Raw genomic sequence first — 16,637 nt, forward strand, 5'->3', positions numbered from 1 at the left:
GATTCTAATTTTCGTAGCTTTGGTGGTAGGATTACTCTTTATCTAAAGTGTTTTGTGTTCTCTTCCAGTTTATATTTTTCAATTTATTCTTCCAACTAAAGCTATTTGTAATAGGATTCAAAAACTTATTATTATTTTTTTTTGGAAAGGTACTGCTATTAATTCCAAAATTGCTTGAGCTGCTTGGGATAAAAGTTGTGGGGTTTTGGTTGAAGGGGGTTAGATTGTAAAAATATGAATTACTTGGCTTTGGCCTTCTCTTTCAAACTTTGGTATAATTTTCTTGCTAAAATCAGCCTTTGGGCTAACTTTATGTCTTCCAAGTACTGTGTTGGCAAACATCCTACTACTTGTTTTTTTAAGCAGGGTGATTCTAGAGTATGACAAAGACTTTGCAAGGTTAAATGGGAGGTTGAACCCAACATTTCTTGGGGCCTTAGTGAAGGTAACGCTTTCTTTTGGCAAGATTGTTGGTTAGGAAAATAGTCTATTGATTCTATCTTGAACTCAACTTTTATTATTTTGGTTAAGGTTAATTTTTTCTTTACAAATAATTACTCAGACTATGCTAAACTTTTTAATGTTGTTCTTGATTTTATTATTCATCAAATCCTTAACTTGCCTAACAATACTGATTCTAAGGACATTATCTTATGTGATTTATCTAGTGATGGTGGCTTTCACTTAAAACAGGCTTGGCATACTTTTAGAGCCATAGAAATAGAGATAATATGTTTTCGTTGGTTTTGCATAAGAGCATTCCTACTACCATCTCTATTTTTATTTGGATTATTCTTCATAGATTTATTTCCACTAATGATAATAGCATCAAAAAAGGTTTTATGTTACCTTCCAAGTGCCAAAGTTATCACCATATTGTAAATATGCATCATATTTTTATTTCTTGTCTGATTGTTGTCAAAATGTGGGTTTATTTCGATGATTTGCTTCAGCTAAATTATTTTAATGCTCATATGTCTCTTAAATCTATGCTTAAGGCTTGGTTCATCAATTCTAAAGGGCATATCCATAATGTTATTCCTTCTCTCATCCCTTTGTTCTTGTGGTTAGAGAGGAATAATTCTCTCTTTAATGGTATTCTGATGAATCATCAAAAGGTTATTCAAAATGTTAAATATAAGATTTTGTTTCTTTGTGCTATTAATTTACTCACCTTGAAGATCTTTAAAATATATTATTTTGTTGGTAATGTGTGTAGGCCCCAATTTTGGAAGTTTACATATTGCTTTAAAGGATAACATTGTTTATTGTCTCAAACAACCTATCAATTTTTTTAAAAATAAATTTTGCGAGTGCTAGCAGTGGCTCCTTGATGGGTTGTGGTGGAGCTATCAGGGATAGTTAGGGTAAACTGATTGTGGCTTTTGCTGGTCCTATTCTGAGTGGTAATGATGTGTTTGCCATTACTTTTGGCTATTCTGTATGGTCTTAAGGTGTGCTTCTCTCTTAATCTTACTAACATTCTTATTGATATGGATTCTTATTTTAATTAAAAAAATTTAAAATACTGTGGAGGATATATGTTGCTCTCCTAATCTTTTTTATCATGGTAGGGAAATTAAAAATCTCTTGGTGTTTTTGAATTTCTCTTTTCATTATATTTGTAAGGAGGGTAATATTTGAGCCTCCTGGCTTGCTAAGTGGGGTTGTCTCTTGAGGATTTTTATGAATACAATAAGGGCACCATTCCTGCTGCTCTTAAAGGGTTATTTCGATTGGATGAGCTTGGTCTCCCATATGTTAATATTTAATTGGGTTATCTTAATTTGGTTTCTTTGGCTGCCTTAGGGTGCTAAAGGGTTTTATGTGGATTTCTATTTTAGGCTTTTTCTTCTAGTTTCTTCTCTAATTTTTTTTGCTAGTGTTAGCTGGTGCTCCAGCTTTTTTTGCTGGGGTCTTTCTCTTTGGTTTTAGAATTTTTATGCAAGTTATGTCTTGGTTTGGATTGATTTCCTTGGTTGGATGCATCATCCTATCTATTATTTTGGGTTTTAGTTATTTGATTTGTTTGGTTTCTTACTTGATGGACTTAGTGATGGTTCATGTGGCTTTTGGAGCTATTCCTATACAGGCCTTTTGGATTTCAATATGCTATTTTTAATCTTCTGTTGGCATGTCTCGGTCTTATTTAATTTAGCTTTTGTCTTGGTGGATATAGATTGGTGTTGTGATTACACTTGTGATGTTACTGATGATACTTCCCATTGTTGCTCTTGTACCTTTAGGTTGCTACAGTGGCTAGCTGGGGGTATTTGTGGGAGTTTGGTAGTGTTTATGGGCTATGTTTTTGGTTTACCTGGGACTTTGGCTATTATATCATGCCATGTGCTGAAATGCCTATGGGCTGGGTTTTTGTGATATCCTGGAGATGTTGTGCTATTTCGTGGGTGACATTATGCTGAACTATTTGGGTTTTTGGTATTTCCTCTTGTGTTGGTGTGCCTTCGGGCTAGGTATTTGTGATAATCTGGTGATGGTGTTTTGTTTTGCTATTGGTAGTAATTTGTGTTGTTCGGGTTGATTTGAGTGTTGGATGGTGCTTGCTTTTGAGGGTAGGATTGAGTGGCTTGAGCATTACCTTTATGAGGCTTTTTGTACTAATTTAACCTTAAGCTCTATTAATCTCTATCCTCATTTTTTCTTTTAGTGGTGCATTGGTTTTGATCTTTTCTTACTCATGGATCTTTTTTATGTTATCTTTTTTTCTCGCTTAAATTTATACAATTTTTCTTGGTTTAGCTATAAAATTTTGTCTCACATCATTTTACTCTACAGTCTTCTTATTTTTTAAGTGAAGATGATTAAGGCTCTCATCTACATTTTTTGTATAAAGATCATGCTTCCATTCATTTACTACATCTTTCTTTTTTGGATTCTTGTATGTAGCATCGGTAGAATGTTACTAGGTTATATTATATTTTTTTATTATTGGAGACTTTCAGCTCATAGATTTTGCTTTATTTTCTTTTGTAGCTTGTTTAGAACATTAGTGAGATGATAATATCCCTTAAGGATTTTGTAATCTTTTCTTATATTAATGCGTAGGCCCCACCATGGGTTTTAACACAAAAAATGCCTTTTTCAATTTAAGAACATATTTTGGGAATTGAGAATTTTCAAAATCTGGAGGTTGCTCAACATAAACATCATTTTGTATCACCTCATTAAGAAAGGCACTCTTAACTTCCATTTGAAATAATTTAAAACCTTTAAAGCAGGCAATGGATAGTAGCACTCTTATTACTTCAAGTCTGGAAACAAGGGATAAACATTTCCTCAAATTCAATTCCTTCTATTTGATTGTACCCCTTGGTCACCAATATTGCTTACTCCTAAGCACTATACCTGAATCATTAAATTTGTTTTTGAAAATCCACTTAGTTCCAATAATGCTTTAATTTTTAGGTCTTACAATTAACTCCTAAATATCAATTCTAATAAATTAATTCAATTCTTCTTGCATGGTCAAAATATAAAATTTATTAGAAAGTGTTTGATTTATATTAGTGGAATTGATCATTGAAATAAAGGCTGAGTGGTTTACTTCTTTGCTAAGTCCAGCCTAGTCCTAACACCTTTACTCGAGTCTCCTAAAATCAATTCTTTAGGATGACTCTTAGGATATTTCTATTCTTTAGGCATTGCATTTTCTATTTCAACCTTTTCTTTTCGAGATTTACATTTCAATTCCTTGGGATATTGTTTCAACATCATCTTCTTCTAACTTAGACCCCTAGAAATATTAGATTTATCAAAAACTACATAAGAGATCTCCTCAACTACCAAAGTCCTTTTGTTAAAAACTCTTTAGGATTTACCATCACTTGAAAACCCCTGAAAGATTCCTTCATCAGATTTAGGATTAAATTTTTCTAAAAGAGTTTTACTATTATTATGAATAAACACTTTACATCCAAAGACATGTCGATGTGAAAGATTGGGTGTTCTTCCCTTAAGAAGTTCATAGGGTGTCTTGTTCAACTTAGATCTAATATTCACCCTATTAAAAACACAACAAGCTGTACTAACCTCTTCAGCCCAAAAAAAATTTGGAAGTGAATACCCAGCCAATATGACTCTAGCAGCTTTTATCAAACTTTTGTTCTTTCTTTCAATAATCCCATTCTGTTGAATGATCCTAGGAGCTGTAAAGTTGTGATCTATTCCTTTCTCTTTATAGAAAACTTAAAATTTTTCATTTTCAAATTTTTCTCCATGATCACTTGGAATTGAAAGAATATTATAACTTAACTTCTTCTAAATCCAAGTAAAAAAATTTCTAATTTTATTAAATGATTCACTCTTATGTGTTAAGAATCTAATTCAGGTAAATCTTATAATTATCAATAATTACATACCCAAAAATTTTACCTCCTCAACATACAGTGCTAACCAGTCCAAAAAGATCCATGTGTATGACTTCTAGTTATTTCCTAGTTCTATGATCTTTAATTGATTGAAAGGAGCACTTTACTTATTTTACAAATTGACATGCATCATACATGTGATCTTTAGTGAAGTCTAATTTGGGTATTCCTTTAACCAAATATTTTTGGGTAATCTTCCTAAGATTTTTCTACTCGCATGACAATGTCGTATATATCATAACCAAGATTCATTAGTTATAGTTTTGAGACAAAAAGTATTAGAAGATGTAACATAATTTTGATCAAGCATGTATACATTATTTACCCTATTTCTATTCAACTCATCAACTCTATTTTGGCTTATAATGCTACTTGTAGGTAAAAATTTAATGTTAAAATCTCTATCACAAAGCTAACTAATACTTAACAAGTTATATTTTAAGCCTTCAACCTATAAAACATTCTCAATAAAGAAATTATTTTTTTTTACCAATTGTACTTGTACCTACCACTCTCCTAGTGGTATTATCTCTTAGTGTTACTATGCCTCTAGCCCTAGCCTCAAGTAATATGAATTAAGTTGTATCTCCAATCATATGTTTCAAACATCTATTATCTAGATACCAAATGCTCTCACGAGGGCTTGTATGAGAGCGTTTCTATAAAATTATTAAATGTTAGCCTTAGAATCCTAAACAAATTTAGGTTCACCTCTTGATAATGAAAATCCATATGCATGTTTGATATACTGTGATTAATGTATCTTAGGTCTCCACACTAGATGTGTTTTACTATGAATTATGTAAGTGTGGTAAATATGTCCTATCATTCCACATGAAAGCATTTAACACCTGGAATAGGATTTACCAATCTATGTTAGTTATAATGTCTTTTACTAGATTTTGAATATGTATGCTTTTAATTAGGATAGTAAAATTGTTCAAGTATGAGAGGTGTCTATGCTTTTGATTAGGATTGTAAAATTGTTCAAGTGTGGGAGGTGTCTTATTTTCCTTAAAAGATTTCAATTTTTCTTTAAGATATGAGTTTACACTTTCTAAAACTGAATTATAAACTTTCAACTCATATTCTCTTTGATTTGATTCAGGTATAAATACCTTAAAATCATACTCAAGTTTAGTATAGGATGTTTTTAATAAATCATATTTCTTATTTAAATCATCAAATTGATCTTATAAGATCATGTGGTTGCTAACTATGGAAGCATGATCTTTCCTAAGATTTTCATATTTTTTTTGTAAATTCAAATGCTTAAGGTTAATATTGGCATGCAATTTTTTAGCTTCTTATATGAATTATAAATTTTCTCATAAATTTTAAATAATTCATCATAGGATAAGTCACATACCTCCTCTTGATCTAAATGATCATGTTTATTTTCCATTAAGTACAAGTTTTTGACTTCCTCTTCTGCTTCTATTTTTGAGGAGTTAGAAGCTAAGTCAACCCAGAAAACTCTTTATATTCTTCTCTTTCCTTTCCTAACGTCAGTTTTCTCCTCAATTTTTTTGTTTCAAGGATTTTCTTTGAGATTGTAGCAATTAGTCTTTATATATTCATGATTTTTGTTATAATAAATGACTTTATTAGAAACTTCTATATTCTTATTGAACTTATATTTTTTTCTAATGCTTATGGTTCCATTACTTTCTTCTAAGGAAACTTTTGAATGTCATGAGTGCAATACCTTCTTCATCCTCAGGCATTGATTGATCACTTTTCGAATAATCCACTTTAAATAAAATATTCTTCCCTTTTTACTTGTCACCTACATCAATCTATCTTTGGTTCAGTCCTTGCTCGTAAGAAATTAATGATCCAAGCGGATTTTCAATAAAATAAACATTCAAATCTTCGACCCTATTATGGTAGTTATCTTTGCATCATATGTAGTAGGTAAACAACATATGATTTTATTAACCTTTTCTGAATTAGATAGTTCTCTACCTAAAGCATGCAATGAGGTAACAATCTTAATAAAATGCCTATACATACCAGAAATTGATTCATTTGATTTCATGCAAAATAGTTTGTAGTCATTTAAAAAAATAATTAACCTAGATTATTTAACCTCCTTTGTCACTTCATAAGTTATGCAAAGTATATCCCATATATATTTTTTTTGTTTTGCAAGTAGAAACACACATATAGTCTTCTTATTTTCAATGCATAGAAAAAACTATTTAAACATTTTGCATTTATCTATAGTAAATATTTTTCTTTTAATGTACAATCAGTGAATGGTGTTTTAAATCTAATTCCATCAACAAGTCTAATGGGTCTAGTGTAACCTTCCTGTATTAATATCTACATGCGATAGTAATGTGATTGTAAAAAAGTAGACATGCAAGTTTTTCAAAATATTAGAAGGGATGTTATCGAATAAAGGTGTCATAGTGATAGACTATCCTTCAGAAGTGTTCTAGTTTCCAAAAGTAGCCATGATCTTTTTTTTTTAAAGTTATCTTAACCTTAATTTTAAAATAGGTTCTAATACCACTTGAAAGCTTGTTTATGTTTTTAGACCTTATTGAATTGTCCCAAGGCTAACCAAGAGGGGGGTGAGTTGATAATTTTAAATAAAATTTGGATTTTTGAAAATCATTTATAAAACATTTAAGTAATGATCCTTTAGTATGTAGTTATTAAAATATGATTATCTCAAAATATATTTCAACCACAAAACTTTAAAGTGTGGGAAAATAAAATACAAACAAGTAAAAGTGAATAGAAGAACACCATATTTATTATGGTGAGGTCCAAACTAGACCTACATCCACTCCCTGTAGACTACTTCTCCATGTATTACACTAAATCAAAGTGACTCTCCTTTTGCCCCCACCATAAGGCGGAGAAGCCCTTATAAACTCTCTTCCACCAACCTGATGCGACAGAGTACTGCTGTCCTTTTTTCACCCTACTAGTGAAGGAAAAGAACCTTCATCCTTTCTCAACCTTCTAATGATGGCGAGCAACCTTCATCCTTTTTCACCCTCCTAGTGATTGCAAAGAACCTTCATCCTTTCTCACCCTCCTGGTGAAGGCAAAGTACCTTGACACAATATTGAAGATATTCTCTAAAAATCGTCAAGAGGAGATGGGCAAAAATTTGGAAAAAATAAAGACATCCTCACTTTAGGCAACCTTATAAATCTCTCACAACTCCCCCACACTGATCTCTAACACTTCACTCTCATAATCTCTCCCAAACAATCACACTAAAGTGTTACTCTTAAGAGAAAAATGCATCAAAGGTATTGATTAGCAGTTCTATGACATCTTATATAGAAAATACAAGAAAAAACATCCCAAAAACTAAAAATTACAAGTGAATCGATTTAAGATCATATAGTTTAATCGTGGATCAATTATTTGAATAGTTTAAAAATCTAGGTACGATCCAATACAAACCTTATTTCATACACTGTCAATCGTTTGTATGAACTAATATCGTACTATATGAATAGTTCAAAATTAAATGTATTATTCTAGTACGAGATGGTATGAACCTTATTTGGTACACTGTTAGACATTTGTATGAAGTAATATTGTATAGTATGAACAATTAACACAAATAATGCTTCATTTTGTACAAATATGGACAACCCTAATTTTGTACATTGTTAATCATCTATATGAACTAAATTCATACAATATCAATAAAACAAAAAATAAATGAATTCATTCAGTATGAACTAGTATGCACCCAATTCTGTACACTATCAATCGTCTGCATGAACTAACTTCATATAGTACGAATAGTACAAAAATATAAGCCATGATTTGATTCATTGAATTATGGAGGAAAAACATGAAAAATCATATAGTATGATTAGAAGTCTTATAGTGTACATTTGTAAATTTTTAAAATTATAATCACACTCTTTTAGAATAAAAAAATTAAAAAAATAAGGTTTTATAGACTTCATTACATGAAACTCTAATATACTTTATCTTAAAGTCTTCAGCAGTCTGGAGTATAATTTCTCTGAAATGTTGGTAAACACAAACAAGAAATATAAAATATCCAATACATGCTTGGAGAAATAATAAAAAAAATAGAATAATATTATCTTCCTATCATCTAAAATAACATTCTCAATCTGGATTCCTGGGTTGCAAAAATCTCCCCCTTTTTTATGATGGAAAAAAAATTTATTTTTTGAATTACAAATAAAGTTCTTTTCTCCTAAAACCCAATCAATGAAGTTAAAAATAAAAATTATGGGGAAAAAATAAAATTTCATCCCACTTTTAATTTTTGATTTATAAACAAATACAAAACAAGCTAGTACGACACGAATCACAAGAAAACACACAAGAAAACAAAAACCATAAACATTCTTCCCTTAAAGCATTATATCATAGAAAATAAAACATAAAATTTAAAAAAATTTAAAATTAAAAATAATACAAAGCCAAAAAATCACAAAACATAATTTCGAAGATTTCAAATAAACACAAACAATAACCTTCCCCTTTTTTGTCACAAGAAAAATACCCTGAAAAAGTAAGTTGCTAAAAGAACAAACATTAAAATGACTGTTACTACTTTCTCCTATTTCTGTGATATTTTGTTTTATTTTTGTGTATACTACTGTTTTAGGAAATCACTTAAATGTACACTTTCAATTATGATCATATTAAGACTGGGTAGAGTATTGTTACAATTGGTTTTCATTTTATTCTATAGTTTTTTTCATTTCTTGAGTCATAACATGTAATTCGATTGGATATATTTATTGAGTGACTTTGTACACACACACACAGCGGGAGAGTGAAAAATATTTTTTTAGAGAGTTTTTTTAGTACATCAAACTGTATGATTTTGGCCTTATACTATACATCCTATTTTCATACTGTATAATTTTATTTATACTGTATGATCTATTATACACTATCAAAACCACAAATGAAAAAGGTAAAGAAAAATATTAATTTTTTGTTAATCATAAAGTATGATTCAGTGCATACAATACACCCTAATTGAAATCTTTATTAATTAATCCCTCGATATCAAGCAACCAAATAATGATTAGTTATTGTGATTGATCGTGCTGGATGATAAAGTTTATATTGTATGATTATTCATATACAAAGTTGGACATCCTAGAGATCGTACCGAACAAGAGACATGATTTTTGTACTGATTATATTATATAATGTCCATCGTCCTGGATGATCCATAATGTATGAAGATGGTCATCCAAAGGATCATTCGAAACAAACAAAAGAAATTTCTAAAGTTTGTGCCATACGATGTTTTGATCATAATGTACAAAATGTTTTAAAAGTTAAATTGTTCATCTAAATTATCTTACTGAATGAGTCTCAATTACACTGATCGTACTATATGATACGTGTATCATGCTATATAATTTGAAAATGGATCTCTTGAAAATTAGGGTTTCTTAAAGCCCATTATTGAAGGTTTTATAATACTCCTATTAGAAAATCTTTTTTTATTGGATTGACATGTGAGAGAGAGCTTAGAGAAAGAAGAGAGGAGAGCTTTGAGAGAGAGTGATACTTGTGAGGGAGAGTTGTGAGGATTTATAAAGGTTGCTCTAAGAAAGGTTTCCAATATCTTCTTCATGCTTCTTCATTAGTTCCTTTGTGTCTCTAGGGAAACTTTCATCGACATCAGGTCCAAGGTTCTTTGCCTACTTCAGGAGGGAGTGAAAAGATTCCAAGGTTCTAAGCCTACTCTAGAAGGGAGTAAAAGGATATCCAAGTTCTCTGACTACTCTAGGAGGGAATAAAAAGTTTTATGGTACTCTACCTCATTGGGTCGGTGGAAAGCTTTTGTAAGGGCTTCTTTTCTTTACCGTGGGGTCAAAATAAGCAACACTTCTTTTAATGCAATACCATGAAAGGAGGTATCTAAGGAGAGGACATAAGTCAAGTTGATTGAACAACCAAAATTCTGATGTGTTCTTTCAATTTATTTTTCCACATTCAACTTATGCATTTTCTTGTGATTTGATCTGTGTTTGAAATATCTAATTTTAATTATTGTGAAAGTGGTTTTGCTTTCGCATTATGGAATAAAACTATTTGTTTTTAAATATTCAAAAATATTTCAATAAGATTTTCTTTTTCCTTAAGAAATTTTTTTAAATAACCAATTCACTCCCCTCCTCTTGTTAGCCTCAAGCTAGTTCTTAAAGGTTTAATAACCCTCACAAACTTTCACACTCCTCTTTTTAGAGGTTGGAAGAGGTCTCATATATTTGGGGATATCTTTTCCAATATTTACAAAAAGCTCTCTACTTGGGCTTTTAGTTTTTTTTTTCTTTTGGGGGCAGATTAGTGTTAACTAAGAGTGTCCTTTGTTACATTCCTATCTATTTATTTCATATGTTATATCCTACTACCAATGTTTATAGCATGCTTAAAATAATTTTCAACAAATATTTGTGGAGAATTAAGGAGGATAAATCTGCCACTTATTGGGCTACTTCGAAAAAAATTTTGGTGTTCAAGATGAAGGTAAACTTGGTTTTTAGAATTTGAGTGATATGACTCTGGGTTTTTTCTATAAACTTTGGTTTAATTTTAGATGTAAAAAAGGTCTTTGGGCCAATTTTATGGTAGCTAAATATTGTGTTGGAAAACATCCTCTCATCTATTCTTTCAACAAAGGGGACTCTTTTAATTGGAAAAGGTTGTGCTCTATTAAATGGGATGCCAAGAATTTTATTCAATGGGTTTTTGGATTGGGTGACATCTTATTTTGGAAAGACAATTGGTTAGGATTTTCCTCTATTGATAATTTTCTTAATACACATACTAATAGTGCTTGTAAAGTTTCTCATTTTATTCAAGATAGGTCATTAATTGTTGATTGTCTTTCTAAAATGGTGCCTCATTTTGTCATCAATTTCATTTTGCAAGTTCATCTTCAACTTGATAAGGAAGATAGCTTCTTTTTTTTCAAAAAATCTAATGATGGCAATTTGTATTAAAATAAGTTTGGCACTCCATTAGGAATACTAAGGCTAATTCTCAAATTTCCTCTACCTACTTGCAAAAAAGTATTATTGCTTTCTATTCTATTCTATTTTGGATAATTATTAATAATTACATTCTTTTGGATACTATTTTAATTAAAATAGGTGTTCATATTGTTTCAAAATTCCAATATTGTTTTCATTTTGTTTTTTTGATAGTTTCAAATTGCATTAGATAAAAAAACTAATTGCAAGTAATAAAATGATCACATTCCTTCTTTAACAATCTAAGCAAAGAAGAAGGAATGTTGCTCAAAGAAAATCAATCAATAAAAAAACAACTTTTTAAAGCCAAAGTAGCACATAAATCAGCTACTTTGTTACATTCTCTATTAACATGGTGAAAAATCACCTTATTAAAATCATTTAGAAAGAACGGGTCCTTTATCAAACAATTCTCCATTTTCCACTTTGATTTATTCATATAATATTTAATGAAATTGATAATATTTAGATTATCACCTTCAATTATTACTCCTTTGCTATTCATCATCCAAATTTGAATGAACTCCCTGATTGCAAAGACCGTTTCCAACTCAAGTTGAGCAAAATCCCAATGAATTCTTTTCTTCACAAAAGCAAGAAGAAGCCTTCCTTTGTGATCTCTAAAGACTCCTCCAATCACAGCTAAACTAGATTCCAAATGTAAAGCATCCACATCAATTTTTATCCAACCTAGTGGTGGAGGGTGCCAAAAAATTTTAAACTCTAAAAGGAGATTAACACCCCAGCTATCTAGCCCTGGACTTGAATGAATCATGAATGTATACAACACATTAGATTCAACCACTGAACTTGGAAAAACATGATTACAATGTTTGAATTCATTTTTCTTTTTCCAAGATAAAAAAAATTGTTGTACAATACACCTTGACCATGTTAGAATATCAAATTGAAAGGCTTCTAAGTTCATCTAAATAGGTTTCTAATGATTAAAACATTCAAATGTTAAAACCTCATTCTCTTACCTTTTGAATAATCTCAATAAGAAATATGCAATTAACCATGATATGAGCATAGCATTCCACTTCATGACATCCTCTAGCACATACATAATCATAACAAAGTTTTCTACATTTAGGAAAAAGATTTATAGGTATGGCGTGCTTACGCAACCTCCACCAAAATAATTCCACTCTAGAATTGAGTTACAGTTTCCTTAGCCACCTTGAATACCTGAAATTATCCTCCTCAAAGCTTCCTTTCATTACTTCTTCATACGCCAAAGCATAAACAGATGTCCCCAAGTGATGAAACATAGGCTCCATTTGATCATTTTCAATGTCAGGATTGACATTAACTTGCAAAATCAACACTAATAGATCATGATGAAAATAATGTTGAAGCTCCTCCACATTCCAACTACCTTAAATAGAAACAAATTGATGCAGCATAACATCCTCCAATCCCACACAATAAACAAGTATTGGCAAAGAATTAAGAGATCTATCTAGAAGCTATATATCTTTCAAAACATTGTTACTTTTTCCATTTCCCACCTTCCATCTAATAATGGCTTTAATATGTTTGAAAAGTTTGATAAATGAAATAAGTTGTTGAATCTTCTTGCATTGCATATTAGTATGGTGGTTAATCTGTATTGCAATGTTGTGTTCCTCTCATGGAAAGCTAGAAATAAATTCATTCAGGATGGGGTGGAAGAGAGCTCGGTTGTGATTGCTTCCAATGCTGTTAGCTTCTCTTGGTTCATAAATTTTCTTATAATTTCATCTCGAGCCACTGGAATGCTAACCAGTCGATCAAATTGTCCAATCTTTGGCATCCTCCTCCCGAATTGTTAAAGGTTAATGTTCATGCTTCTCTTGGTTCTTTGTATAGAGCTGGTATTGGAGGAGTTTTTCGATATAGTAAAGGAAAATATTTATTGGCATTTAAAAAATCATGTGTTCATTGGGATGTCTCTCAATTGGAGCTTTTGGCTATTCAATCCTTGAAGGTTGTCATTAAAGATTGGTTATTCAAATACAAAGGAATTAACATTGAAGGTGACAATTCAAACAATAATAAATTTCTCCAAGGTACAATTAATAATGGTGGCCATGAGATGGAAGATATAGATTTTATCAAGGATTTTAATTATTTCATTTTTAATTGTATAGATAAGAATTGTAATAAGTTAGCGAATTTATGTGCAAACTTTGCACTCTTTAGAAATTTTATCTAGGAAGGCTTTAGTTTGAATAAGGTTCCTTCTTCTTTTTTAACTTGTTAAAGGAGGAATTGTCTTTATAGTTTGTATGTTTTTTTTCTTAGTTATCAATGAAATTATTTGTTTCTTCAAAAAAAAAAAAAAAGATTCGAAAAGGAATAACATTGATACACCAAAGCTTGTCGATTTTGAAGAGGTTAGTGGGGAGGCTGAAATCCCCATGACTAACGGGAATTGTTTCCAGGATCTTGTTGACCCAACTGTACAATAGCATTCTTCTAAGCTAGTAATGATCGAGGATTCTCCTTATGGTGTTTTTAAGCATCAAGGGCCTATGAATATTGAGGAACAAACTGATGTTATGGTTATGGAGAAAATAACACTCTATCTTGCTTGAAAACTCTTGTGTCTAGTGAAAATATTTCTTATAATCTCCTTTCTATTCTAAACACTAATGCGGTTTTTATCATGTAAATTCTGACTTGCAATCTCATGAGCAAGACAAGGAGAAATAAACCTTGGAAGAAGGAGAACTTTTTCAAAGGGAAAATGAGGATTGAGCTATCAACCAGGGTATAAATTTGGAAAAGGATTGTAATGATTCTCAAACTTTATCTCAAATTAATGTTGCTAATAAGGTTAAGAAAAAATAGGTTAATGGTAACATAAGAGTTTGTTATGAGGCTAATGATTTTTCTTCATTTAGCTCAAGAAAAGACAAGAAAAATAAAAAAAATGGTATGAAATCATCTAGAACCACGTGATCTCAATCTTTTCAATTATAGTCTAACATTTGACAGGTATTGGTTACACGTCCACTAGAATTATAGTTAAGAATTTATATTGTATTCATAATATTTCTATGCTTATTTTGATTGAGCCTTTTATTTCTAATATCAGGTTGGATAATTCTGTTAAGTTTTTGGGCTTTACTCATGTTGTGTCTAATATTTCTTACAAGATATGGGTTCTTTAGAAGGATCCTATGGTTATTGATATTGTGAGTGATTTTACTCAAGTGATTCACTATAGTATAAATTTCTTGGAATTTCATTATTTTTCCTCATTTGTTTATGTCGCTTCCTCTCAGATTACTAGAAGAAATTTGTGGAACCATCATATTACATTTAATAATCATGTCAACTCTCCTTGGTTGATGGGTGGTGACTTTAATACTCTCTTCTCCTGCTGAAAGGCTTGGGGGTCCAACCATGTGTATAACTCTATGGAAGATTTCAATAATATGATCTTTGATTGTAACCTCATTGACATTAGTTATATTGGTAGCAAATTTACTTGGAATCATGGTAATCTCTAGCAACGTTTGGATAGAGTTTTTTTTTTTTAATTATACTTGAATTAATTATTTTACTTTTACGCATGTTGAACACCTTAGTAGAACGCTTTCTAATCATTTCCCAATGATTATCTCTATTTGGTTAAATCAAGGCATCTCTACTTTTAACTTTAGATTTTAGAATATGTGGCTTCTTGATAACTCTTTCACTGTTATGGTTTGGGAGAACTGGTAAGCCCCTCTATATCTGAATACTTCTATTTTTGGCATAAATAGATTGTGGTTTAAGTAGAAGATATTAAAACAAAATTAAATTGGTGGAATCGTAATTATTTTAAAATATTTTCTCTAATATTTTGGTTGTTGAGGATAAAGTAAACTCTTTAGAACATAATTATCAACTTCATCCTTCTGATGATAATTTTTTTATTTTCTAATAAGCTAAAATTTATCTTTTCTTTGTACAAGCTCAGGAAGAAGCTTATTGGAAGAAGAAAGATGTTTCTAAGCATCTTATTGATGGGGAAAATAACAATAAGTATTTTCATGCTTTAGTTCAAAGAAATAGAGCTAGCAATTGCATTCATAAAATTTCTAAAGAAGATGGTTCTTTTACTGATGATGCTGAGGATATTGCTTCTCTGGATATCTTTAATAACTTGTTTAATAAAAAATTTACACCTATTATTGATAATCCTAATTTTATTCCTCATATCATTAATTAGAATGATAATTTTTTCCTCACTGCTTTTCCCACTTTAGAGGAAATTAAGAAAACTTATTTTAATTTAAACACTGATTCTATTCTTGGTTCTAATGGTTTCACTACTATTTTTTTTTTCAAAAAGCTTAGGACATTATTATTTTTTATCTTTTAAATGTGTTAATGATTTCTTTGCTTGTAATATCAGGCCTAAAAACTTATGAATCGGCTTGCTCCTTTACTCCCTAAAATTATTGCTCCTAATCAAACTAGTTTTTTTCAAGGTAGATCCATTACATATAATAATTTGATTAAATCAAGAAATTATTTATAACTTATATGTTATAGTGCCTGGTGGCAACATTATTTTTTAATTGGACATCATTAAAGCTTATGATAACATTAATTGGTATTTTTTTTACCAAATCTTACCTTTATTTGGCTTTAATTCTATTTTCATTAAATTTATTAAACAGCCCATCAAAATTTTGTATTTTTTTTATTATTAATGTTAAAGGAAATGGTTTTTTTAAGTCTTCTCTGAAAGTTCGTTAGGGATGTTTAGCCCTATGAACTTAGTCCCAAGCTAACCAAGAGGGGGGGTGAATTGGTATTTTTTTAAAAAAATTCTTTTTACAAAGAACAAAAATCACACCACGAGAAAAATAAACAATGCGGAAGAAAGAAAATAATAACACAGAGATTTATAGTGGTTCGGTCAACTTGACCTACGTCCACTCCTTGAAGGCACCCTTCAAGTATTGCACTACAAACGTGACTCTCCTTTAGCCCCCACGGCTAGGCGGAGAAGCCCTCACAAAGAACCTCTTTTTGCCACCCCGGCAAGGCAGAGAACCTATCTACTTTTGCTTCCTCCTGAAGCTGGCAGAGAACCACAACCAGATGCTTACTCCTTACCTCTACCGACCCTTCCACGGACGAGAAACTCTAGACGAAGAAGAAGCAGAGCAATCCTTGAAGCAACCCTTGTGAATCCCCTCACAAGCTCCCCCTCACAAGATCCTCTCTCTCTCCCTCTCTCTCT

This window comes from Dendrobium catenatum, unplaced genomic scaffold (assembly GCF_001605985.2).
Source record: "Dendrobium catenatum unplaced genomic scaffold, ASM160598v2 fragScaff_scaffold_1446, whole genome shotgun sequence".
NCBI lineage: Eukaryota > Viridiplantae > Streptophyta > Magnoliopsida > Asparagales > Orchidaceae > Dendrobium > Dendrobium catenatum.